Source organism: Chamaea fasciata, unplaced genomic scaffold (genome assembly GCF_029207755.1).
Source record: "Chamaea fasciata isolate MVZ Bird 193981 ecotype frontalis unplaced genomic scaffold, bChaFas1.0.hap1 SCAF_9, whole genome shotgun sequence".
Taxonomy (NCBI): Eukaryota; Metazoa; Chordata; class Aves; order Passeriformes; family Sylviidae; genus Chamaea; species Chamaea fasciata.
Window position 1 is genome coordinate 28,512,762 of NW_027094094.1, and position 24,565 is coordinate 28,537,326.

Below are 24,565 nucleotides of genomic sequence, written 5' to 3' on the forward strand. Positions count from 1 at the left end.
CCTCAGCACGGTGATTTGGGGTTGTGGACAGTGTGGGAAGCAGCTGCCTCCATTGCCACAAGCTGCTGCCTGAGTCACCCGGAAAAGGAGAATGCCCTGGTGAGCAAAGCAGGAGGAGCAGTGCACACGGAGCACCGACAAAGGTAAGTCCTCTTTTAAAACTGTGTAGAAGAAACAGGCTGGTTATAAACCTGTGTGTCATCAGGCAGCATGGTCCATCCGAGCTCTCTGTTGTATCCATGATGAGGTGTTTCATATCAGGGGTTTGGGTCCGCTGTTCCTCAGCAATATCTGTGCTGGGTCATCCTGAAAGCCTGTAGTATGTGACCACAAAGGGACTGTAGAGGATATTTAAGTCACCAAATGCTTGATTTTCCTTGTTTTAAAATGCTGCTTTGTAGCCAGGTGTATTTTGAATTGCGTATCTGGCCTCATCTGAGGCTTGGCTTGTCAGTGTGAGTGCAAATTCATGAAATTCAAGAGCACCCTGAGGAGGGTTCCCTGCACTTCTGCTTGCTCAGTCTCCAGCTCTGGGTGCTGCCTGGGCAGAGGCAGGGTGTGTTTGTGTAGGATATTCTGTGGTTTGAAATTACATTCCAGTGCAATAATTTGTGTGATGAATTTAGGGCTTGGCTTTGGGAGAGAATGTGTTGTTCACACAGGTCAAAAGTCATCCAAATCATAGTTTAAAAAATTTGTTTTTGTAAGAAATAGGCTGTTGAAGATATCTAGTTATTTGCTAGCTGTATAAATCTGACTTTGAATCCTTATCCCTTAATCTTTACTGATTTGCTACTTTCGCGTGAATACAAAAGCAATCAAAAAAAGTCACGATTCAAACTGACACCGCTTTAAAACGTCTGATGGAGGAATTGCCTCCTCTTTAGCCCCCGATATTTTTGTGAGGCATGGGAGGAAAGGCAATAGCAGATGGCAGAAATTTCCAGCAAGGTGCAGAGTGAGATGTAAGCCGAGCTTTCCCAGCTGCCCTGCTGTGGCAGCAGATGGAGGGGTTGGCGAGGCGGGAGGACGCTGCTTTGTTTGCTCTGCGAGAGCCGGGGCAGCCTGCGCTGGGGGAAAGATGGCAAATGCCAAGGGAGGGGAGGCCGCAGGCACCGCAAATATGTAGCAAAACTCCTAATGATGCTTTGAGGTTTTCCTCTCTCCAGACCCTTTTCCCAGGCAAGAGATCAGGATTGTGGCTTTCCCCTAACCTGTGCCTGCGTGCGAACACACACGCAGAGGTGGCATTCCTGCGTTTTGTAAACCTCTGCAAAACATTCGGGATCTTCACAGCCTGCTTTTTTCTGAGACAAAACAAACTTAAATACAGGAGAGCACATCTTTCAGTTAACTCCTGTCATCTGCACTTGCTTTCAGGTGTTTAAAATAATGCTTAATTATGCTAGAAAAGGAACTCACCTTTTCTGTTACAACTTTGATTTTTCACAGCTGGTAGAAAATTTAATGAAAGCTTATAGGTTTATTATTTTGCACCACGCATTGAGTTTTCTTGCAACCTATTTTTGTTCAACCCGTCCAAAATGATAAGATTTTGCTGCTTTTTTTAAGTGATCTCTGTAGAACTGAAACTTGAAATTGCCGTGCCGATAGTCAGATTAGCACGTGGAAATCCTTGCTTTTTAGGTTTGTGTTGATGAGGTTGTTTATTTTAGGGACTTTAAAATTTAGGGACTTCACATTTGCTCTGGTGTGGTAGAGTGAGAAGTGCATATCCACTGTGCTGTTGGGTGGTTCTATGGGAAACTAAAAAGCTCCTGGAGTCAGAGAGGAGTATCAGGAGAGTCGCAGCTCTTATTTAGGTCAGAAGCAATAAAAGAAACCTCCATGAGTGTTACTGATTAATCATTAAAGTGAAAGATTTTTTCTTCCTTTGTGTGTGAAGCTACCGTACGTTAAAATTGCACTGGCTGGGTTAGTACAACGCACTTAGATCTAGCTGCAGCTTTGTCTGAGGACAGTGACCTGTGAATTGTATTTTTAAATCTGTCACTGACCTTTCAGGTAGCCAGGGGCAACTTCTGGACTCCTCAGGAGTCATGAATAAAGCTGTATTTCATTGGAGTCTGGAAGCCTGCTGGTAACAGCCTCACAAACAACACCCTTTGGCCAAAATGATAAACTCCATTAGGTCAGTATGATACACATACTAGAGAATTTTAAATGTACTTTTACAAGACCACATAAAAACATCACATGCTTACAGGCTCTACGACTAGTCAAGACTGAGGAAAATCATCTAGTGCATATTGAACTTTCTTTCATCTTCTGAATTAGGTAGCTGAAGTAGGTCAGTGTTGTTGTCTATTACTCTCTCACTTTTTAACCAAAGAGAAGTTAAACATTTTCACAGTTTAGAAATTTCTATACTGAATAACTCTGCATTTTACATGGCTTGCAAAATTTCAGTAACAGCTGCTTCATTTTTTGTATTTGAGCACATGAATTCTGGAACTCCAGGAGGGCAGGTAAAAGACTTGAGAGGAGGTTAGGGAGCTAATGACTAATGTTTTATTTCTGTGAATGTCGTATTGTGTTCTAAATAACTTTAGCTTTCGTGACAGGGAGCAATCACAGGGAGTTGTTTTTGTGTTCTGACTATATCCCTGCTCTTCTCAGCAGGGAATATTGAATCGAGTGTGGTACTGGAGATGGGAGATCTCGTGCATCTCCTGTTGTTTGTGCAAAAGCTTAAGGTAGATTAAGTGTTGTGATAAAAGCTGATTGCGAGAGTTAATAAAGCTGTGTGGGGCCTTTGTTATGTCTTAAACCACTGAAAGGTATTGTTTGCATGCATGTGTAAATGTGGGATTTTAATGCAATTTTCTACTATGAGATACTTTTTGATTTGTTTTAAATTGAAAAGATTAGCTGATCATTCCTCTTAAAACTCCTGAATTTGCAAAGAGGAAGATCTTCCTGAAAATACATGAGAAATGTATTTGTGCTTCCAAGAAATACAAAGAAGAGAGATAAAACTTTTATAATTGCAGTGTACTGCATGCAAAAATATGCACTATTTTATTTAAATTCGTTTTACTTTTAGTACACCCAGCCGTATGTACTGAAAAAAAATCAACTTTGTAAAGCTCTGCTTGGTGGAAGCAGACAGTGGTGTACCTGGGAACAGCTGCACTTGGGTAGGTCAAGGTCCAGCTGGTCCAGGACTGTGCTGCCAAGAGCCATGAATATCCCCTAGGATTTCCTCTTGGCTTCAGCAGATTACTCAGAGGCTTCCACACAACAGGATCAGCTTTCATTTTGATAGTTATGTCGAGAACATGAAAAATGATCCACCTTTTGATTTTCTAAATGTCTTTTTTTATTCTGAGTGCACGTGAGGTGAACACAGTCTGGGTGCCTGCCTAGGGCCATCCAATGACCCTTTTTTGGGTGTCCATCCCTCTCTGCCTGTCTTGCAGGCAGGGGCAAATTTCCGTTGCTGCTGCAACCCCAATGGAGCTTCTTCAAACTCTTGGTTTAGTGAGGCTTGGAGTCTATAGTCCAAGGGCTTTTGTGGGCAGATTTTTCTTTTTATGTTTAAAAATGTTAACCCCCTTTTGTTGTTCTCCCCTAGTATTGCCTGGGCAAAATACATGGGTGAATATGGTAGGTGGGGAGGCAATGTTATCTGCATGTTCCTTTATTTCTCACACGGTAAAAAAGAAGTGAAACAAATGCTTTAGTGGCTCTGGCCATGTTTCTTCCATGATGATACAAGTCTTTGCATAAGTGATGCTCTCGCGGTACAATGCTGGGAAAATGATGGCATTTTTCTTTTCTTTTTTTTTTTTTTTTTTTTAAATAAGAAAAGTGTTGCTTTTGTTATTGAACACTACAAGATTCTTTTAAAGTTCTCGAAGAAATCTCCAGAGCTTCTCCTTCCCAACAAATGCTGTGCCCGATTTACTGTTGACCCTTGTGGGATGAAGTCATCAGGAGAAAGTTCTTGTTTTCTTGTATCTTTTTTCCTACACAGTCTTGTAGCTTTATTAAATTCACCAGAGTAGACATGTGTTTTAAGTCTGATGACTTGTATTACGTTAGGAAATCCTCCCACAGCACAGACCTTTCTAAACATTGTTTGTTGACTTACAGGAACAAGATCGTTCCTGTTGCTGGGGCTGACATTTGTGTGTGGCAGCCACATGCTCTGGGAGACAGGGACAGCTCGGTCCCTTTCCTGTTTGCAGAGTGAAACTAACAACAACAAAAACAAAATAACAATGCTGTTGTCTGAGAGGGGTCTTTCCATGCTCAAATGCGTGGCGAGGCAGCACTTCTATTAAAAAGAGGTGTTTGCAGCTGGGAGGCTCCTGAGAGCCTTGCACGCAGGCGTCTGGGGGAAGGCGGCTCGTCTGCATCCATCACCCTGCCCGAAAGGATCAGAGCAGGAGCATCCGACTGAAAATCAAACAGGCACCCACTTCCTCCCATCCTAATCTGCATCCACCAAGAAAGAAGGGAAAAACTTAGGCGGGGGGCAGGGGGAGTGTTTGGCATCTCCCCAAGGAATGCAATAATCCCAAGTGTGGTGTGAGAGCGCTTCACGATCGCACACTGGCACTCGCTCCCGGTGCCTGCTGCCAGTTTCCCTCCCACGCGTGCTCAGTCTCGGAGGTAATGTGAGTCTGGATGCCGGACAGTTAATCAACTGCAGGAAAATTAACGTTTTGGAGACTGTTCTTCTGTTGCGAGGTGCTTGGTGTTTAATAAAACACAGCATGCTGCCACGTATTGCATACTTGCAGGACCCTGCTGGCTGCCTGCTCTGTTGGCTTTTGGTTTTGGCTGGGGTTTAGCATTTCTCCGTGTTGAATTTCTCCTGTTGCCATTGCTGAGGGGAGGATGGGCTGTGCCGTACTGGTGAAGGCAGCTGAAGTCTGGCCCTGCCTGCTCTGGCTTTTCTCCAGGGCTGCAAGCAGAGCAGCATCCCGTTGTCCCTTGGTACCTGTGAGCAGATGGGAGAAAGGCTGGTCATGAGGAGGCGTTGTGGGCAGAGGATGCTGAAGAGGTTACTCCATCAGCTAAGGGTGCTCAGGTGTTTCTAATGACTCTGTGTGAGTGGGAGGTCCTGAAGAGTTTTGCTAACGCTGGCTACAAGCCTGCAGGTGTGGAGCCAACACGCCCTCCTGTGACAGACTCCATCCTTGAGAACAAGGATCCCCGCATGGGGAGGGTTCCCAAAAAGGGTCTGACCTCGGTGGCAGGGTCATTTCCATGAGGGCACAGCTGAGGACAAACACAGGTCAGCTGTGGAGAGGAGAGGAAAGGAGCTCTGCCTGCCAGTCTAGCGCACCTTAGGCTGTCTGCACCTGACAGCAGTCAGAACCCTGGCAACCTGGGTAAAAGCCAACCCATCCCTAAAAAACCTTGCAGTCATTCTTTTGCTATGATGAAATATATATATATAAAAAAATATTTTCTCTGAAAAATAACTCCATCAAGAACCACATGCAGTGTTTTTGCCCTTTGCTTCCTAGAGTTTGGGTAACAGTGGTGGTGTTTCCTTCCAGCAAGGGTGATTTAGGGCGTGGTGTGTAAGTGATGTATGTAAATTCCATATCAGCAGTTATGGGCCTTTGGGATGTGTTGCTGCCCAATGTGGCCCCAATACAGGGACCCTGTGCTCTGGCCCAGCTCACAAGTTTTGCTCTGGAAAAGCTCAGTTTTCTCTATCCCACTGGCCAATACATATGTACAGCTGTTAGAATTTTCTCCCTTGAGCTTTAGCTTTGGTTCACTTTTATAATTTAAGTAACTGTATGGAAAGTGATAAAGAGTAGAATGTGTGTCCTGTGATATAATACCCAAAAGAGACTGCAAGTGATACACCCTGACTCTTATGGAGGATTTTTCATGTTGGCTTTGCTCAGATAGAAATCTCAGTTATTTTACCCTTTTGTAAGTCATTTAAATACTCTTGTCTTTCAGCCTCATGTCATTTGAAAAATATACCAGTACTCTTGTTTGCTCATTTACAGCTTCTTAGAGGACTTGGCAGCTCTGCCAGCCTCCCTTAACTTGGGCTCTGATCTCTGTCTTGCTAAAACACCCACAAGCTCAGCATTGGAAATATATAATGGACTGAAATTGCTCTTGTGAAAGGGTTTTGTTTTGTTTTTGTTGTTGGTTTGGTTGGGTTTTTTTTTTATGTGTAATGATTTTAGGAACATAAGAGGAAAACATTCACACAGCATTTAGAATCACTGACCTTCACCTTCAGAAGGGTTCTTTCTGTGCACTCTGGGCAGCAAATGGAGCAGTTCCTGCCAGCCCAAAGAGGTGGCTGACGTTAAGCAGTTGGGACAGTGCAGGCAGCTCCTTGTGCTCTGGGGTTGTGCTCTCAGACCAGAAAAAGAAGCCATAGTTTGGAAAACAGCAGAGTCATGTGGCTGGAAGAGGAATGCAGCATTAGGCTCGTCCAGAAACAACTGAGGTAAGGATTTAGAGGGGTAATTTTGCAAAAGGAAATCACTCTCCTCCCACCCATCACACACAGGCAGGCAGAGGAGGGGGGGATGTTTTGTACTGACACGGCAACAGCGTTGTCTGGAGAGCAGCAGAGACTCTGTCACTGTTTCAAAATAAACAGAGGGCTTTGGACACAGGAGAAAAACCAGCAGCTCCTCAGGAACACATTGAGTGCTGCCGTCAGCAGAGCTGCACTTTCACCACAGCAAGAGCAAACAGCTTTACCCCATTTCAATGAGAGCTGTGAAGAGTTACTCTGGTTTCTGGCATTGGTTTGTTGGCCAATCAAGAGAGGAACCTCTGGAGTTTGAGCTGCTGCCCATGTGGGTCTCTTCAGCCCCTGGGGGCCACTTGCCTTTCCAGACAAAAGTATCACGATGCTTTTGAGGAAGGACGGCACATGACCTCTTGCTCCTACGCTCTAGAAGAAAAACCACTGTGAAGCCTGTATGGTTACTTCTACCTCTAAGGAGCAAATGGAAAATATGAGCGGGAAAAATTTTAACCTTTTCTCACCAATGAAACTGGTCCCAGTATGCATCTGCTCTTGTTAGGGAGCCAATTCAATTTAAACTCTAATGCTTTGTTTTATTAGGTGGGTTTTTTTTGTTTTGGTTTGGGTTTTTTTTTGTCCTAATATTTGTGTTAGGTACCTCTCTAAAGTGTTGTTAGTAAAGCAGATGATTTTGCAGCCAGCTGAGAGATGCAGGATCCTGAGAGTCTTCCTATAAGCTCAGCAGGGCTACTCTTGCCTTGGTAAAATGCTCTGTCATGCTACTCCTTACCGGCGCTGGTCTGTGACAGCTTTCCTGGTGTTGGGTGCTGAGATTTGCTGATGTTTGGCCTTTCTCAAAGCAGGGCTTCTTTCTGAGTTCACCTGCTACTCTGCTTAGTGCAAAAATGTAAATTTTGCACTGTGGCTCCCTTGTGCTTGAGCTCTTCTCTATGTCCCTGTTCTTCAGCAGACTAGGACTGGCCAGGGTCTGTTAGACTATTGATTTTCTTTGGTTTTAAATTATTTTTCCATCATAGGGCTGCAGGCACAGCATTGCTTGGTATTGATTTCTGACAGCATCACAAAGGGAGTGGAGGTGTTGTGTTTGCAGGGCCAGCCCAGCCCCAGGGGACAGCTGGGTCCCTGCCCTGCAGAGCTGCACATCTGTGTCCCCCTCATGCCAGAGGGGAAAGCACAGGGGGACAGGGCTGATGTCAGAGGGGAAAGGCAGCACCCGTTGAGGAGCTGATAAAAACATGCCCTTGAATTTATCAGTTGGGCTTTCTTGGCCTCTAACTGCAGAAACTTGGAGTTTCCAGAATCTGAGAAAACCTTTATCATTTCTCAATCTGCTCCAAAAAACCAAGCTGCTGCCTCAGTACTCAATAGTGGCTGTATTTGTTGGGCACTTAATTAAAGACTAAGCAGCAGTGAATGGCACATCAGAAAGCAGGTTGTTTCCAAAGAACCTGACTCCACTGTGTTGGGTATGCAAAGATCTGTTCTCCTTTGATCGTTTTGTCCCATCTATCTAAATCTGCAGTTGCACTTCCAATATTTGTCTGCCTGAATAATTTCTGATGGGGCCAGGACCCTTGCAGCTAGGACTGCTCAGTCTACAGCGCTGTGGGCTTCTGCTGTCCATTTGTGTTGGAGATAACCACAGCTTGACAAAGCATTTGATCTACACCTGGACATGAAATTCAGTATTTCAGTGCTGGTTTTGTAGAGCACAGCTTCGATGAGGGATTTTAACTGACTCAGAGTGGAGAAAATCTGAGAGCTCAGTCCTCTGAACTCTCTGAAACGTTCTCAATGCCAGCTGTATCCTAGGGCTGTAAGTGTAAGTCATGGTTCACTGATAGTGCAGCAGCAAGGGCCATAACCTGCAGGCTATTTAGCTTAGAGCATGTGACAGAGGTGCAGGCAAGATCTTGCCAGTGGCTTTTGTGTTCTCAGTAAATCCAGAGTTCTGGTCTTAGGATGAGATGTGGTGGAGAGCTAACGTCAAAACTTTCCCCACTGTTTTTCTTTCCTCCTTTCCTTACTCCCTTCCTGCGTGCCTTCCAAGCTGATATGTTGCAGAAGTGCAGGGCAGAGTTTTGGTTACAGGATGTGGGTGTTTTGTTAAAGCACAGGGCCTGCCAGGGACCACATGGCTGCAGTCCACCTGGGAGAGGGGCAAATCCTCCAGTGCTCTTTAAATCCTGTGGTGCAACAGATCCCCAAACCAGCATTTACAGGTTGAAGAAACTTTAAAATCTGGCACCAATTCAAACATTTATTCAAGTCCTTTGAGCAAAAGTTAAATATGTTCTTAAATCTCTGTTGCAACTATTCAAGGTGCCCATATAATAAAAGGGAAATTACCAAGTGTTAGGGAACATCTATGTGTATGAAAAGACCTCCATCTCATGTGTTTTTAATATAGCTCATATACCACTTATACCACTCTTTTCCTCTCCTTCCTGGTGGCCTTCTGACAAGGTGAAGTTACCTGAAAATAGATGAGATAAAGTGTGCAACTAATGGACATAAGGATAGTTTGGTTTGTGGTTTGTTTTTTTTTTTTTCCTTGCAAAGAAGGAAATTAAAGAAAAAAGAAAAAAATCTGTTCTCAGTTCTTCTTCTTAGGTGTGAAATTTGCCAGACAGCTTACAAGCCATGTAGACACTTAATTCCCAGGAAGAAGTGGGATTTGTCTCCATAGTAATGAACTCACTTTTTTTAGAAGATGTTGGTGATAAAAGATAAGAGAGTTTTCTCATCCAAGCCTGCATTTCCACTGCTTTGTCATCCTTATCATAAAGAGGCAACAGAATAAAATTCAATCTAGTAATCAGTGCATTTAAAAAGCTAACTTTATATTTAAAAAACTCCATCCAAACAAATCCCAAAAATGAAAATAAACCCCCTCCAGTAAATCCAAGAACTGAGGCTTGTGTTTTTCTTCCCTTCATCTCAGTTTGAGTTTCCTGATGTTCATTCCCAAAATTGTTTGGCCAGTACGTGTTTGGAGGATGACAGCTTGACTGAACCATTGATATGAAATTTCAGCAACTAAGTATGTTACTGCTATTTACAAAATGATTTTGAGCTAACAGACATTGCAGAACTATGAGTGGTGGTTTGTGTTTTTTTGGTTTTTTATGGAGACTTTTCTAACAGGCATGCATGCAAACATATATTGTTATGAAACTTAAGTGAAACAAAACTTGGGAACTGGGGCACATAGAACATTTCCTCTGCTTAAAATTTGCATCAAGTATCACTTCATGAGCTGGGCATGGACTCCTACTAGGCAGATTTTTTTTCCTTAGGAGCAATATCATCAAGATACTTGTGTTTGCCTTTCAATCTGAGCAACTTAGATAAATAGCAGCTTGATTAATTGTGACTTCTTGTTCATTATACAACCATTTCGAAGACTGAAGGGCCTGTAAAGGCGCAGAAAGTTCTGACAGGTTTGTTTCACCTACAGAATAAGGACATGAGGAACTTAAATTCTGTTAGGCGTAACTCAGTGGTAATTTTTTAGAACTGCACTTGCTGCAGCTTCCACCTTAGCCCTGAGCAGACAGGAATTTACTGGCAATGAAATTTACTTGCTTATGAAGCAAATATGCTTTGGAGCCCCTGCATCCGATGTGGCAGCACTGTAACGTGTCACTGGACATGAGCTGTGGCCAAGGACTGAGTGCACATCCATTGCTGAGAACAAGTGTGGGTGGTGTTTGTGAAGCCTCAGAGCAATTCTGAAGTCTGAGATCTTTTTAACTTGAGATTTTTGTGAATTGTGCACCGCAGTAATGTGTTAATCTCACAGCTTCTGAAAACATTTACTGTGAACAATGAAAACATGCTGGTCTTTGAGGGATACTTGCTACTCTTCCAGAGACTATGTGAAGGATGGAACAAATTCCGGTGTTATCAACCAGGACAGTTTTATTGTCATTCATAATAGAGCTGAGAGTGCAAAACACTGTGTTTCATCAGGACATTGGTATTAGTCTCTTTAATGCATTTTGCTTCCCTTGAAATACTCTGAATAATAGAAATTGTATGAGTCTTGCAAAAATGAAAGAGAAAAATAACTACATAAAAAACCTATGTGAATATTGTACAAACATTTTCATGCACCAAAAAAAAAAAAAAAAATTCTGATCTTTTTGGGTTTTATCCAGTTTCCCCCATATGTTGGACCTGATGCCACATTCCTGCATGCACTAGGAATGAATTATATCCCAGGGGTAAGGAATAAGCTATTTACAGATGTCTTAATAGCAATTGTTTCTCAGTTCTTATGAAAACCCATATTGTTAATAAAATTTGAAACACTCCAAAGGTTTTCATACAGTATTTAAATATTCAGAGAGACAAGTGAGTGAAATTAATCTTGTCATCAAAGCCAAACTTGCCAAGGTACAATTCTCTCAGTGGAGGGAGTTGATTGCCACAGCACTGGTGACTGCCATGCCTCGGGTGTGGAGGGAGACAGGGAGGATGTTGCTTTGCCTTCCTCCTCCTCTTGGGTGAGGTTGTTGGGGAAAACCCTCCCAGGAGGGTGAACTTGGCTTTTGTGATTGTCTCCTCAGGCAGCTGTGCGAATTTAGGAAGTTTTGCAGCCGAGGCAGCTGATGTGCTGCCGTTCACAGACAGGCTCTTTACCTGAAATATGGAAACTGGCCCAAAGTCCTCAGTGGCTTTGGACTCTGAGGGGAGGGCACAGCACTGCTCTGTTTGGGAGGCAAGGGCTGCAGTGCTCCAGACTGGTGGTTTCCAGCAAAGGATTCATCCAGATGAGGATGGAGAGTCCAATAGGCAACTCAACAGGGGCTGCAGTTCCTACCATGCTGCCAGTGTGCTGTGAATTGGTGTCAAAGGCTTTGGAGCCATAGGCTGAGAACACAAAATCCATCATCAGGAGCAGAATTGTATAACTTCTTTACCCAGGAGGAATCTTTGTCTTAAATGTATGGTAAAGCCCTAAAGCTCAAATAAAGTTTAGGCAGCGGAAGCCTTTCTCATAACCACAGAAAATACAGTTCAGAGTTGGGAGGGGCAAACACAGTCTTCATTTCCCATTTATCTGTTTCTGTATTTCCTCATTTTGTTCTTGGTAGAGAATAAATTCCCAAAATATGAAAACATTTTTCTCACCTTCACTTTCTGCTGTGACTGCAAAACAAACCTTTGACAACTTCGACAGGAAAACCCCTTTTTGTGGACTTCCCAATCTGTACCCAGCTCAGGCACAGACTCGGCTGCAGTTCAGCAATAAACCAGTCTCCAGATGTTTGGGGCTGGTACTAACAGCTGAGTTCACCCATTTGTTCTCCAATTATTTGCCTTTTGGCTGCTGAGTGTTTTTGACACACAGCTGAGTACTGGCAGCCTGAGAACTGACTGTGAGGTCAATGACAGCTGCGTGGGCTCAGACTCACAGATCTGTTTGTCAGAGATACGTATGCACGTGCTAGGGAAGGTGTTGGATCTTGTATACATGAAGCACAAAATATCAGCAACATTAGTTGGTGACCGTGGGCACAGAAATCCTTAAAATAAGGCAGCTGTAGCTGCCCAGTTTCTGAGTTACTTGGCTACAGCATCCCCTGTGCACTGCTGTGTAATCTGCTCTCACAGCCAGATCGTCTTTGCTGCTGCTGTTTTTGAAGACTGCCAGAGTTCCAGTCAGATTCCGTTTCCTAGACACCGCAGTGCAGGCAATGTCCCACACAAGCCTTGCTTCATTAGCTCTGCCATCTCGAGGTCTTTCGTTTTCAGGAGCTCCTTGGGTATTTAGCACCATGTCTACTTGAAAATGAAAGCTTCTCCAAACCCGACTTTTCACTGCCCTCATGCAGAGCCTGAGGGACCTACGCTTGCTCTGTCAAAGCTCTAGTAGATGCTAGGAGGACCCTGGTTTATGATTATACTTGGTTGGTTTTTGTTTTTTTTTTTTTTCTGAAGCTCTGTGGTCTGCTTTGTATCAATTTAACCGCATCTCAGAGCAAGCCAACCTAATTAATGGTTTCCCTCAGGATCTCTAACAGCAGTGTATCAGATTTCTTACTGAAATCCATAAACATTAAATTATCTCCAATTCATTTCTTCACTCTGTAACTTTTCCAGTTTCTTTAAAAAACTAGAATCAAGCTTGTTTGCCTGTATTTTCATTTAATATTTAATTACCATATGTTGTTTTATTGTAAAGACATGAGTCACCTTGACCTTGTTTTCAATTAGCATTTCATGCTCAGATCTGAAGTTGCCACATCATCTGTTGAAAATCCACTTTTCATGGGAGGCTTTGGAAATTTTAATTTCAAATTGCCAGAGAACCAGTTTTTCTCCTCCCTTACAGACAGCCCTTTGTCAAGGAGCCTACTAAGCAGGGAAGGGTTGCCCTTAGACTCCTTAAAAATAATGATTTACTGCTGAAAAACATTCCACACCAATTTCCCTCTCTATTGTTGCTATGCCAGCAGTTTCCTAGATCAGAGAGGCCTCACCTTCTCTTTTACTTTTTAACTCTGCTATGAAGACATCCAAGCATTTGATTGTGTTTCCATTTCTGTCTGTGACAGCTGTGCTGCTGAGATGGAGGGGAGAGAAAGGTGGTGAGGATCATGTTGAGAGCTGCACCCTCATGCCAAAGGTGCTCTCTTGGAGGCACTCAGGGTGTGACCACTGCAGAGCCAAGGCTAGGCAGCAAAGGGGGACACAGACTTGAAAAGGTAGCATTAGGATGCAGAGTTTAAGTCCCCTAGGAAGTGGGGCAGCATTTGAATTAACTGTTTGCAAGAAAGATGGGCTTCACTTCAGCCAAGCCTTCTTGGCTCTGGTTATTCTGGTGGCATTATACTTCTCCAAGGCTTAGATGTGTTTCTTTTTCAAACTGGAGAAGCCATTGCGCATGGAAGGCTTCAAAAATCTAAGTGACACACCACAAGAAGTTGAAATAATGAAAATCCTGTAATCCCAGGATTTAAAATGTTAGAATATAATAAATTTGTGAGGGAATAGCAAATTGTATTACAAGTAAATAGCGCCTGCCAACCACAGCTTACAAAACCAGACAAGAAACAAATACTGCACATATAAGCAAACAAAAAAAGAGCATGAAAAGAAATGTCCAGTTTAAGTCAGAATATAGAAATAAAAGTTACATCTAAAGCTTGGGAGAAGTGGCATGCTGTAGTAAAAAGACACAAATCATTCAGGCATGGCAGCTCACACCATGAGAGGGTAAACTTGCTAAGTTTTTCTAAGGTGGTGTCAAGAACAATGCCACCTACTTCACACAGTGTCTTTGGATGTGTAAAGTTACTGTAAGGACTTCAACACGTTTGTATAGATAATAAGCTTTTGTAGGATAAGATGGTTCTGTTTTGGGTTTTCTTCTCATTTGGCTGGTTTTTTAAGGGATTTATAAACACGAATAGAAAAAAAGGGAGGAACAAAAGGCCAGTCTTCATACGGGAATATGATCTCCACTGAGAATGCAGAGCAACCCTCTGTTTAATGAACTCACAGCTATGTGGGAAAACAGAGGACTTGTGAGGGACAGCATTTGCTGAAGGTGTCAAGTCATTTGGGACAGTTCAAGCAGATGTTACTCAGGATTATTCAGAGTGCTAGAACTATGATTCTTACAATTCTGAGCAGCTGTATTAGAAAAGGGCAAGGACTTTGTATTGATAAAACCTGAATTTTAAGTTCAATAGCAGTAGGAAACAGCTCCGGCCATGCTAACCCAGGGATGGGCTCCGAACGAGCTATTGCCTTTTCAGGAAGGAGTTGGTCATTACAGAGACTTGTTTGAAAATGTCTGTTCAGTGCCACTAATGAAGATATCCAATGACATTTTCTTCCCTGATGACCACCAGGTGGGGTTTTCCTTATAAAATGGCTGTTGTTTCAAATAAGTTATCTTATTAATGCTATTGTGTAAAGTAAATGAAATGCATCTTCCATCCCTCAACTTAATCCTCTGGCATTTGGAAGTGTGTGCTGTCCTATGTTGAAATTGGAATTGGCTTGGTTTGGCCTCAGCCTAGTTTCTAATGTAGAGGTTTTGCTCTGAATTTTCTCAAAAGTTTTCTGTTGCTATTTTCTTTTAATCTGCTTGTATATTATTTTCTTAGTTTAGAAACCTTCTCTTCCTCTACCTCACAGATTTACACAGTTTAATTCAATGGAGATCCAGCATTGATAATGATTTTATACAGTTGAGGTGAACTCTAGTTTCAAACTTGGTGGTATTTGTAGATTTTCTTGAAAGAATTTATCATTTTGGTATATACACACACTGGTTATCTACAGTAGATATTCACAGCTGCTTCTGTTTGCTCAGTCTTCTCTTGACATTAATAGGCTTGCATTCAGTTTGAGAATTACACCTGGAAGAGTTATTTAACAAGAGCAATAAATGGATTTCATAAAAGTTTAATTTCTGACGGATTAGTTCATTCAGAACTTTCATTCAGAGATTGACTGCACAGTGCTTAAAAAGAAGTTTTCTTAAATAATCAGAAAAGACCTTGTGGTATAAAAACCTCTTGACATCTCCCTTGTGAGTTAAACCATTTATTTATTTAAAAAAATAAATTAGTTTTTGCAGCGTTGTAATATGGACATGAATATTTAAATAATGTTTGGATTCCTGAACTGAGCAGAAGCAAGAAACTCCTCTGCAACTGTATCCAACAAACTGAGAATTGTGTAGAAAAATAATCAAACCGTGGTAAATCTCCATCTGCCTTTTCTGGATCATTACATGCACAGACACACCTTTCCTCCCCTCCCATACAAGCTCAGTTTTGCTAACCCAAGTGCTGGGTAGGTGAAATTTATCTTCTCTCAAGGAACTGCTTTTGGGATCTGTGCCCAAGTGCAGCTGACCAGGAGCCCGAGAAGTGGGGCCCACCGCAATACAGAAAGTACGAGGGAGTAGATTGTTTGCTTTATGGAATTTAATCATCAAAATGAACGGCAAAACAGATTTCATGATTGAATGAAGGGTCCACCTTCATACCATATATACTATATAAAAGGACTCGTGTTCAAATGTATTTCATACAGAAATATTACGCAACATGCAAGTTTTTCCTTCTTACTGATCATTCTACAGTTTTGTTTCCTGTAAATTTGTTCACTCTGTTGACCTCACAGATGCATTTGCCATTCTGTGCTGGACTGATCCACATGTAAAAAAACCCTCAGAGGGCTTTTCACTGGAGTTGCTTTTCATTATTTTTTTGCTGATAATATATGTAGAAGGATGGAAAGAAATAAGTCATTTATTGTTTCATTTAAAGTAGTCACTTAGGATTAAGAAGATTATTCTTTTTCTTTTCTTTGAAAGTGTAATAGCTGACCTTTAAGAAAATGGGTTTATTGTTCTGACAAGATATTGAAATCCATTTTTAATGAAAATATTTTTTCAAAGCTTCACATTGTTAAATGAGAAAATATAAATTCTTTCATTCCTCATCATTACTTATGCTGTGCTGCTGAAGTCATAAACAAGCATTTAAGTGGAAGGAAGATTAGTGGCTGCTTCTCTATTCCTCTCTTCTTCCCCCCATCTCCTCAAAGTCTGGTACAACTACGAATCCACTTGTACATAACACATTTTTAAAAGGAGTGTTTCTTGATTGCACTGGAACTCAGGCAAAGTTTGACATCTAGAATACAAATACAGCATTATCACTGTGTGTTAATTGCTAATTCTTGAAACCTAAGATGTGGAATGGTTGCAACTTCATGAGTATTTTATTTAATGACTTTTAAAATGGAGTTCCTTCCCTGAGTGAGAACAACATTGGTTCAGTTGAATTACAGACAGTTCCCCAGAAGGATAAACTCAGTATCTTGCAGCAATTTGTTTTCTTTCAATTAAGAAACTAATACATTGTCCTATTTTTTCCATCCTCTGAAAATATCTCAGGAGGATCTTCCATTAAGTGAGAGCTCATCTGAGCTGATATCAACTCTCTCTCTCCCCATCACTTAGATGGGAAGATTTAGGTAATGTATTGCCTTGATCTCAAATCAGATCTTCAAGTCTGAAGATCTTAAATGGGATCAAGTGGGACAATTTAGACTTTCACGCACCTTCCTCCAGCTGGGATATGCCCAAAAATCGCCCCATTGCAATCTCCAGAAAACGTAGCAAGGGAATTAAATGCCTTTCCCCACACATTGGTTGTACAAACAACAGCGGCTCTGGTAGGTGATGGGACTGTAACCCTATTGGGAAGATCCCTGTCTTGCCAAGCCTGGAGAGAGATGCACTTCAGCAACTGAAATGTTCATTTTAGCCTCTCTGAGAAGGGCTCCTAATGAACACCTCTCTTCCTACCACTGGGCTGTTGGTCTGCAGGACAAGCCCAGATCATTCTGGGGAATGGGGGAAAACATCGCAGTAAATACTTTATTTCCTGAATGCTCCCTCCCCTCAGTACCAACAGAACATTGATTCCCTGCTGTACCTGTGGCCTGTGACTCCTGACTCCATGGTCTGTAGTGCACAGAAGTCTCACAAAGAGGGTGTGTGGTTTCTCTTTGTGCCTGAAAAGTACCTAAAGCATTTGAGGCAGCAGGCTATCAACTAAGCATGAGTTTATCTGCCTTGAGACCTGCACAGCCCATCTCATTTTGGGCTCTTACTCAACCTCTCTTTTGTTTGTTTTATCCACTCACAGAGACCAACCCCACCATTTCACAGCACCACCCTTTCAAGCTGGCTGACCTGTGTGTATTTTTTACTTACATGTATGGGTATGTATTAGTTTTGAGTAAGCTAATGCAATTGTGAGAATTTTCAGTTGTTGATGGTTTTTTTTAATATATTTTTATTGGCAGAGTTTGAAACCATTTGAAATCCAGCCATGTTGGCTTGGGCTCTGTGAGGAACAGGGGGAGGAATTGGCTTCTGCCAAATGGAAAAGGATAAAACTGGTGTAATGATATGTTGCAATCACGCTGCAAAACCTACCACAGTAAATTACTGCTGTAACAACCCCCTTCCTGTTGCGAAAGGCTCCAACCAGGCTTTCTTGTGTCTTCTTGACATTTCGGTTCTTGAGGGAAAGTTGTCGCTGCACCCCTTAGCACTGAGTGACTGCTAAGCTTCTTTGAGGACAAGATGAAAAGCAAACATGGAGGCCAGGAGGGGCATGTGCCTGGTCTGGGGGTGGACAATGCTGCCAGATATGAGCACCATCAATCTGTGGTGGCTAACCCTTGGTGTTATGGGCAGGGCTTGTTTTGGCATGTGACTGTGTATAGTCTTTTCTCCCCTGCCTGCTTGCTGGCAGCTGGTGTCAGTGTTTGTGGGTCACACGAGGTTTTCATGGCATCACCTGCACAACTCAGCCACTGGGATGCTCAGCCCTGTGCCTGCAGCCATGGTTTGGCCAGGCTGTGGCCCAGGGGGAGTGTTGCCCTCTGACGTGGCCTATGGGAAATGAGCTGCAGCTCCTGATTCTGTCTGTCCCAGATGCATTTCCTCTCCACAGACATTGCACTGTTTGGCACACAGTTGTGTTTTGTTAGCACTAAATAAAGGAGTGAAAAGGGAAAGAGCCAGGAAACTGAATTACTGTCCTGGTTTCAGAGAGATCCTCCAACAGGGAGAGGAGAAGGTGACAACCTCAGTGTGGGAAAGTTTTCGGGCTGTTCTCTAAGTTGTTTATGTTCTGTGGAGAGAGTGGTTTGGGTCTTCTGAACCTAACTGCATGTTTGAGAAAAAATTGTTCATCGACTTAGGGGAAGGAGGAAGGAGTCTCTTTCTTTAGGGGAAAGCAATGAGATCCTGGTGGTTTCAGAGGTGTAAGGTGATGGCTCTTTGACACCACTTTCTAGAAAAAGCATCATACAAAACTTCATCTGCCAGCTAACACTAAAACAAGAAAACACCGGGAGGAGCTCAGAGCTGCCTTGTACCAGGAATGTACAAACCATCTGGTGTGACCCATGTTGTCAGACCAGTCATAGGGGGACATCTCTTCCCAGAGGTTTCACCTCCTGCTTGTGAGATAGATGGTGAGTGTTGAGAATGCTGGGAATTATAGAGAATCTGTGAGTCTCTAAAAGCAAAATGGAATGGAATCTCCCTTTCCTCAAGACATTTTCCTGCCTGGCAAATGATGGGGCTCCCAGCACCCTGGGCTTTTCCAGGTGCTGCTTTGCCTGGCCTTGGATTTTTCACAGCTGACCCTGCTGTTCTGGCGCCCTTGGATATGAACGAACTTCTAATTTCTCTTCTGTGGTGTGTACGCAATTATATTTTCTGAAATAAAGCCAAGCCAAAAAAAAACCAGCCTTCCCCACCCCTGCTCCCATCGTTACCTTCCTATACTTGAAGTTCACACCAAATGCTTGTGCTCCCCAAATTCCCAACCACTGCTGCTTCCAATAATAATAAAACCTGAAAAGGCTTGTCTTGTTGTCTTTACAGCTACAACAAAATTGATGTAGATTTAGCTGTGCTTTTCCCTTCAGCTATCTGGCAGTGCTCCCTTTCTTTCTCTCCGAGTCCTCCCTGTGAAGAATGAGCACAGCTGATCATGAGGATAAGGATCAGCTCAGGGGAGCATGTGCTAGCCAGGGAAATGTTTTCCCTTTGATGCCCATAGGTCCCCACCTCTGATGTCTCATGTGCGTTTCACATTCTCCAAGACCAGAATCATCTGAAGTCACAGACCAGAAGCAGCTTCTCTCCCTGAGCTGTGCAGACCAGATCACCTCTAGGGGATTTTCCCTTGTTGCCAGCAAAATATTTTGCATGGCTTGTTGAAGAATCAAACTATTTCCCAGCCAGGGCCCATTTGGAAGGTTGTTGTGAAGAAATGCTGTCTGTTACATTGAAGCAAGTGGTTGAGAAAAGCCCCAAATAAAAGTTCTGAATGGACAGAATCCACTTGGCCAATTTATTTCCTTTTCTTTTCTCTTGTGATTTCTAGCTAGACTTTCTCTCTTAAAATGAAATTTGATCTTTATGGGAATATCTCATTCTCTGTAAAGCTATGATTTCTTTTTTTTTTTTTTTTTTTTTTTATGAACAGACCAAGCACTACATATAAACTGTGTGGAGCAGATAAGTTGAAATACGTTTTAAAGTGGATTTTTTTTTTTTTTTTAATAACAGAAGTGGGTGTATCTCATTCTTTCATGCGCTGGATCTTCTCTATGGAAAATCCATAAAACAAAATGGGAAATAAGAAACCGTTTCTCTGCTGCTGATGTAAAATGACAGAGAGGAGGAAGTTTATGAATTATAATAAGCAAAAATACCTTCCTGACTACTCTTTCCAAAAAAAAAGCCTGAACGAGTCAGAAGTCCTGCATAGCACTGGGATTGGTTTGGGCACAGATGTAGTCCAGTTTTGCCATGAAGAGAGTCTGGTCTTATTTCTTGTGATACTAAATTCTCTTGGCCATAAGAACATTTAATCATTAATGTCACAGAGCATTCATCTCCACTTGTGTTTGGAGATTTACTCAAAGTGGAAAATAAAGGGAATGGAGTGTGGCTTGGGGTTAGACTGGAAAAGGATGCCATGTCTCCAGCCAGCATGGGGTTTGTGTCCCTACTGTGAGGACCAGACACAGGGAAAAGGTGAGTGGCTGGAGGCAAGCAGGAGCCAGGGCTGGGGTCTCATTTTGTGGAGCTGGGCCATGAGGGAAGTATTGTGCTTCCCCAATAGTGCCAAAAGCCAGTGTCTACCCTTCATTGAGGGAATGTGTTGGGAAGTACATGAGAGTGGCCTCTACCACCCTCTATCTTTGTGGTGTTTGAAGACATAAGAGAAGTATCTGAGCACTGCTCACCCCACAGCACCTCCTATGGAGGTAGCTTTTGCTCTTGCCCCATCCTTCATTCCTCAAAAGCCTCTGAGAATTCCAGCTGGCAGTGAAGGAGGAGAGAAGGGGCAGCAGTGCCTGGCCTGCCATCGTGCATTGCTTTAAATCCTGTCACAGTGAGGAGAATCAAGGCAATGAATGGCCCATGTAAACCTATAATTCACGGCAGCTGAAAGGTGCCTCACCAAAGGGATTTAGTTTATTATTTCTGCCTGTTGCTCCAGTAACACTGGCTGTCAGACCCTATACCAAGTGAATGAGAATTTGAGCTCTAGGAAACAGTTTTGTTGCTGTCACAGCTAATGGCTTGTCAAAGTTTCCAAGGTAATTCTGATATTTTGTCAGAATAATTTCCTGATTATTTTAAAATGCACTGGGCTAAGTCCTGCATCAGCCTGAGGAACACACTTCTTTATACATCCTTTAGAGCATACTTTGCTTGTTTACTTTGTCTGTTCTTCTTTTTTTTTTTTTTTGTCATTTGGGTTATTTTTAAACAGGTCTGCAGCCTGCTGTACGGTTTATATCTGGCTTTTTTGCTGTTTTGTTGTTGTTTTGTTTTGGGTTTTTTTTTTTGTTTGTTTTTTTTTTGTTTTTTTTTTTCCTGTTGGGATGGGCAGAGCTGTGAATGAATGAGCGCTCAGCTGGGTGATGTCCCTGCCAGATGCTACTCCTCCATCAGCTGCAAGAGAAAAAGTGTCTTTTTTACTCTGCTGGACCACTAGATGGGGGAATTGCATTTGCATTTTTGGGTTGCAAAATGGGTCCTGGCAGCTGGGCTGAAGCTTTTGATGTAATGAAGCATATTAAGTGTGTTATCTGCAAGAGGTGTGTGGTGATGACTCAAGCCTTTGGCCCTCTCTTCAGCAACACCACTACATCTCCTCTGCAGGGAGTCAGGCTCTGCTGAGCCGTGCTGGCGCCTCAGGTGCTTTTGAGGAGGTGGTTTGCAAAGCTGACCTTTAAAGATGTCTCCTCCTTTGAAAGGTTCCTGTGGAGTGGGGCCAGCAGGTGCCTGCCCCACTGCCAGGCCCTGCATGCCCCCCACAGCTTAACATGGGAAACATGGAGACAGCATAAATATTTCAACAAATTTCTGAACAGGGAGTTCCTGAGGCCAGGAAACCATTTGGGCATCCAAGAACTCATATGAGGTTCAAGGCAGGAACAAGAAACACGAGGTGACTTGTGCTCAAGGTCTTCTCTTGCTTTCAGAACTTTACACCTACTAGGCCACTGACTTTTTCATGATGAAAGCATTTCTGAGCAGAGTGGCAGAAGTGGCACCTGTATGGTGACACTGGGTCTGACAATCCTGCAGGTTGGAGACCACTGCTTATGGGGCAGAGTAATTAATGGGAAAACTTGAGAAGATTTGGTTGGCACAGTGATATTTCAAAGTTGATTATTAAAGATCTTGCCTCAAATGTGATCGGTATCAGTACTCAACCATTAGAACATTCTGATCTAAGTAAAAGCTTCTAGGACATAATGAACCCTTTTCCTTGTAAGAGAGCAATAAGACAGGTTATAGTCTATTTTGGATTATCAAAGCTGTAAGTCCACGAGGTGATTGGTGACATGGTAATGCTACCTAAAGATGCAGTTAAAAAAAAATTGAGTGCAGGTCACAGGGATGACTTTCCTTGCTGCAGGGTGTGTGACAGGAATGCAGCACTGATTTGACTCAGTGCTGCAGTAATTCAACAACAACCTTCTCTGTGCAGTGCTACTTACAGAGCAGATGCACCTTCTGCTCAAGTATGTAAAGATTTCAGACTTTCTAGACAATATACCTTTGGAAAGCAGCTTTATTTCTCTAAAAGTCTCGCTGTACTGTTTTGAGGAAGATATTTAAAGCAGGGCACCCATTGCAGCGTGAAAGCAGCAATAAAAACACACACCTCTACCTGTTCAGGCAGGGAAATGGGCCATACCATGAGATGTTCACACTGCCATGGCCCAGTCCGTGAGCTCTCTGTTCCCCCCTCTCCCTGCCAGGCTCTGTGGGGCACAGGGGCTGTATGGGGCCCAGGTTTCCTCCTCAGAGCACTGACCATGATGGGTCTTGTCACAGCTGATGGATGCTTTTGTGAAAGCTTGGTTACCCAAAAACAGAGTCAGATCAAAAGGCAGCCACAGGAATGTGTTTAAATGAGCACACCTGCATCTTTTGGCACTTGGAGCTGCTGTTAATAGCTTAGCCAAAAATATGGATGAGTTTATATCCTTCCAAATATCACCACTAAGTAACTAGAGAGCCAAGTATTTTAGCAGCACTCGTGCTTATTCTGCAAGTTCTTTATTGGAGAAATTACGTCTTTGGATTGAAGTCTGGAAGTCAGACATTAAGGAAAAAAAATGCATGTGAGCAGCAGGTACAATCACCCTGTGGGTGATTTGGGTTTGCTGTTAAGGAAGACATCCTATGTTTAACCACATTTGGCACTAGGATTCTACACTGACTAATTGAGGAAATTTTAGACTCCTTTGTATCTGTGACTTCGTTGAGAAGAAGTCTCTGATATACACCACAATGTGCTTGGTGAAGGATGATTTGTGGAAGTTTTTCATTTTTGATTTACAGAGATGCTTCCACAAGGGAAACCTTAGGCCAGGGTCTTGACAAATTGAGCAAGTCCTGGTACAGGAGCAGCAGGGCAGTGTGTGCTCAGGGGAGCCAAGGTGCTTGAGTAGCAGCCAGTCTTTTCTGTGCCATGGAATAGGGGTAATCTTTCTGTATCATTAAATCATCTGCTTTTGCATTTATACAGGATACAAATAGGATTGTTTGCATCTTAAGTATGGTGAGACAGAGAATGTTCCTTTGTGTATGCACGCACAGAGCCTTTCCCTCCCCACCCCAAGCTGTGAGCTGGCTTCAAATGGGATAAATGCATTTTCTCAGAACATTTCAGTGGCAGGAGGAAGAGGCAAATGTTCTGCAGGGCATCTGCCCTGATGTCATGATTGAAAGTATTCCAGAGTATATTGACTCTTCATCTCTTGACAGACAGTAGTATGGCATGGCAGGGTTCACCGCCAAGTCCCTTATACCAACTGCTGCTTTGGATGAAAGGTAGATGAACAACAGTATCCCTTACTTTGATCTCAGGGTAGTTTCTGATTTCTTTCTGTTGTGCTGGAGGGGTGACTGTGTATGAGTGGAAGTGCTGGTGGTAGCAGTGCCGGAGAGGGCTGGATCTCAAAGGCTTTTGCAGCAGGCTGCAAAACTGAGCACTGCTCTGGTGTTCCAGGAAGCCAGACTGTTTCCAGTCATATCACAGTGATGGCACTGAAAAGCATTTTCTTACCTTCAAACTGTCTTTTACTCTTGGTGATGTGCACAGGGTGCTTTCTGCGCTTTAATTTTTTCTAGTCAAGTGGAGGTTACTCTGCATTCTGAACTACAAAGAGCCCTTTTGTACAGAGGCAGATGATGTTTCTCAGCTCCCCATCATGTCTGATGAAGCTGAGGTCCAAAGATACTGCATAAAAATTAGGTTTTAAAAATTCATCTGTGAGCCAGCACAGGGAAATCAAGGGGGTAAGACATAATCGCAGTCCAGCATTCCCTGGGATTGAAATGTAATAAAGTGGTGTTGTTACAGCCTTAGCTTGCAGTTCATGTTCTTTGTCAAGAACCAATTAGGTGTCTGTAATCTTGATCTGTGACTGCTGGCAGTCATTGGCCAGCACAGGAGCTAGCACTGAGCTTTGCTGCTGCTTCCCACCGTCCTTTTGCAACCAGGGGTTAAAGGAAAAAGCTGCAGGCCACATGCTCCCTGTACACGATCCATACCTCAGCAGGATAGAAACAGGACAGAATTGCACATCCTTTGGGTGGTGTGGCTCACACAGGCTGGCTTGATGGACTGAACGCTGGAGAGGCACAAATACACGACTGACAGTTCCTTCAGTCCTGCAAGGGCCTCCAGAGCTCTCTGTCTGAGCTCTGATTTTTAATGGAGGGCCATCTGCTGCAACACACTCAGCTGTTACCAAATGCCTACCTAATGCTTTCTAAGCAACACCAAAGGTAGAAGAAACAAATTAAGAAAAAATATACCACCTGATTTTCTATTTGTTTAGTTCACTGCATTTCACAACACATTGTATAAAGTGAGTTTTACTGTTTCCCTGCCTGGTCTGTCAGATTTTGGCTTGGTGGGGTTTTTACATGCCTGCTGGACGGAACCATAA

General features: G+C 43.0%; 1 long non-coding RNA gene across 1 annotated transcript; it reads left to right on the plus strand.

Moving 5' to 3' along the window:
* LOC136293714 (uncharacterized) lies at positions 1 to 19,019 on the plus strand. The gene is made up of 3 exons (XR_010722237.1): positions 1 to 143; positions 17,200 to 17,275; positions 17,360 to 19,019. It is a non-coding gene; the product is annotated as an uncharacterized lncRNA (long non-coding RNA).
* The last annotated feature ends 5,546 nt before the right edge of the window (positions 19,020 to 24,565 follow it).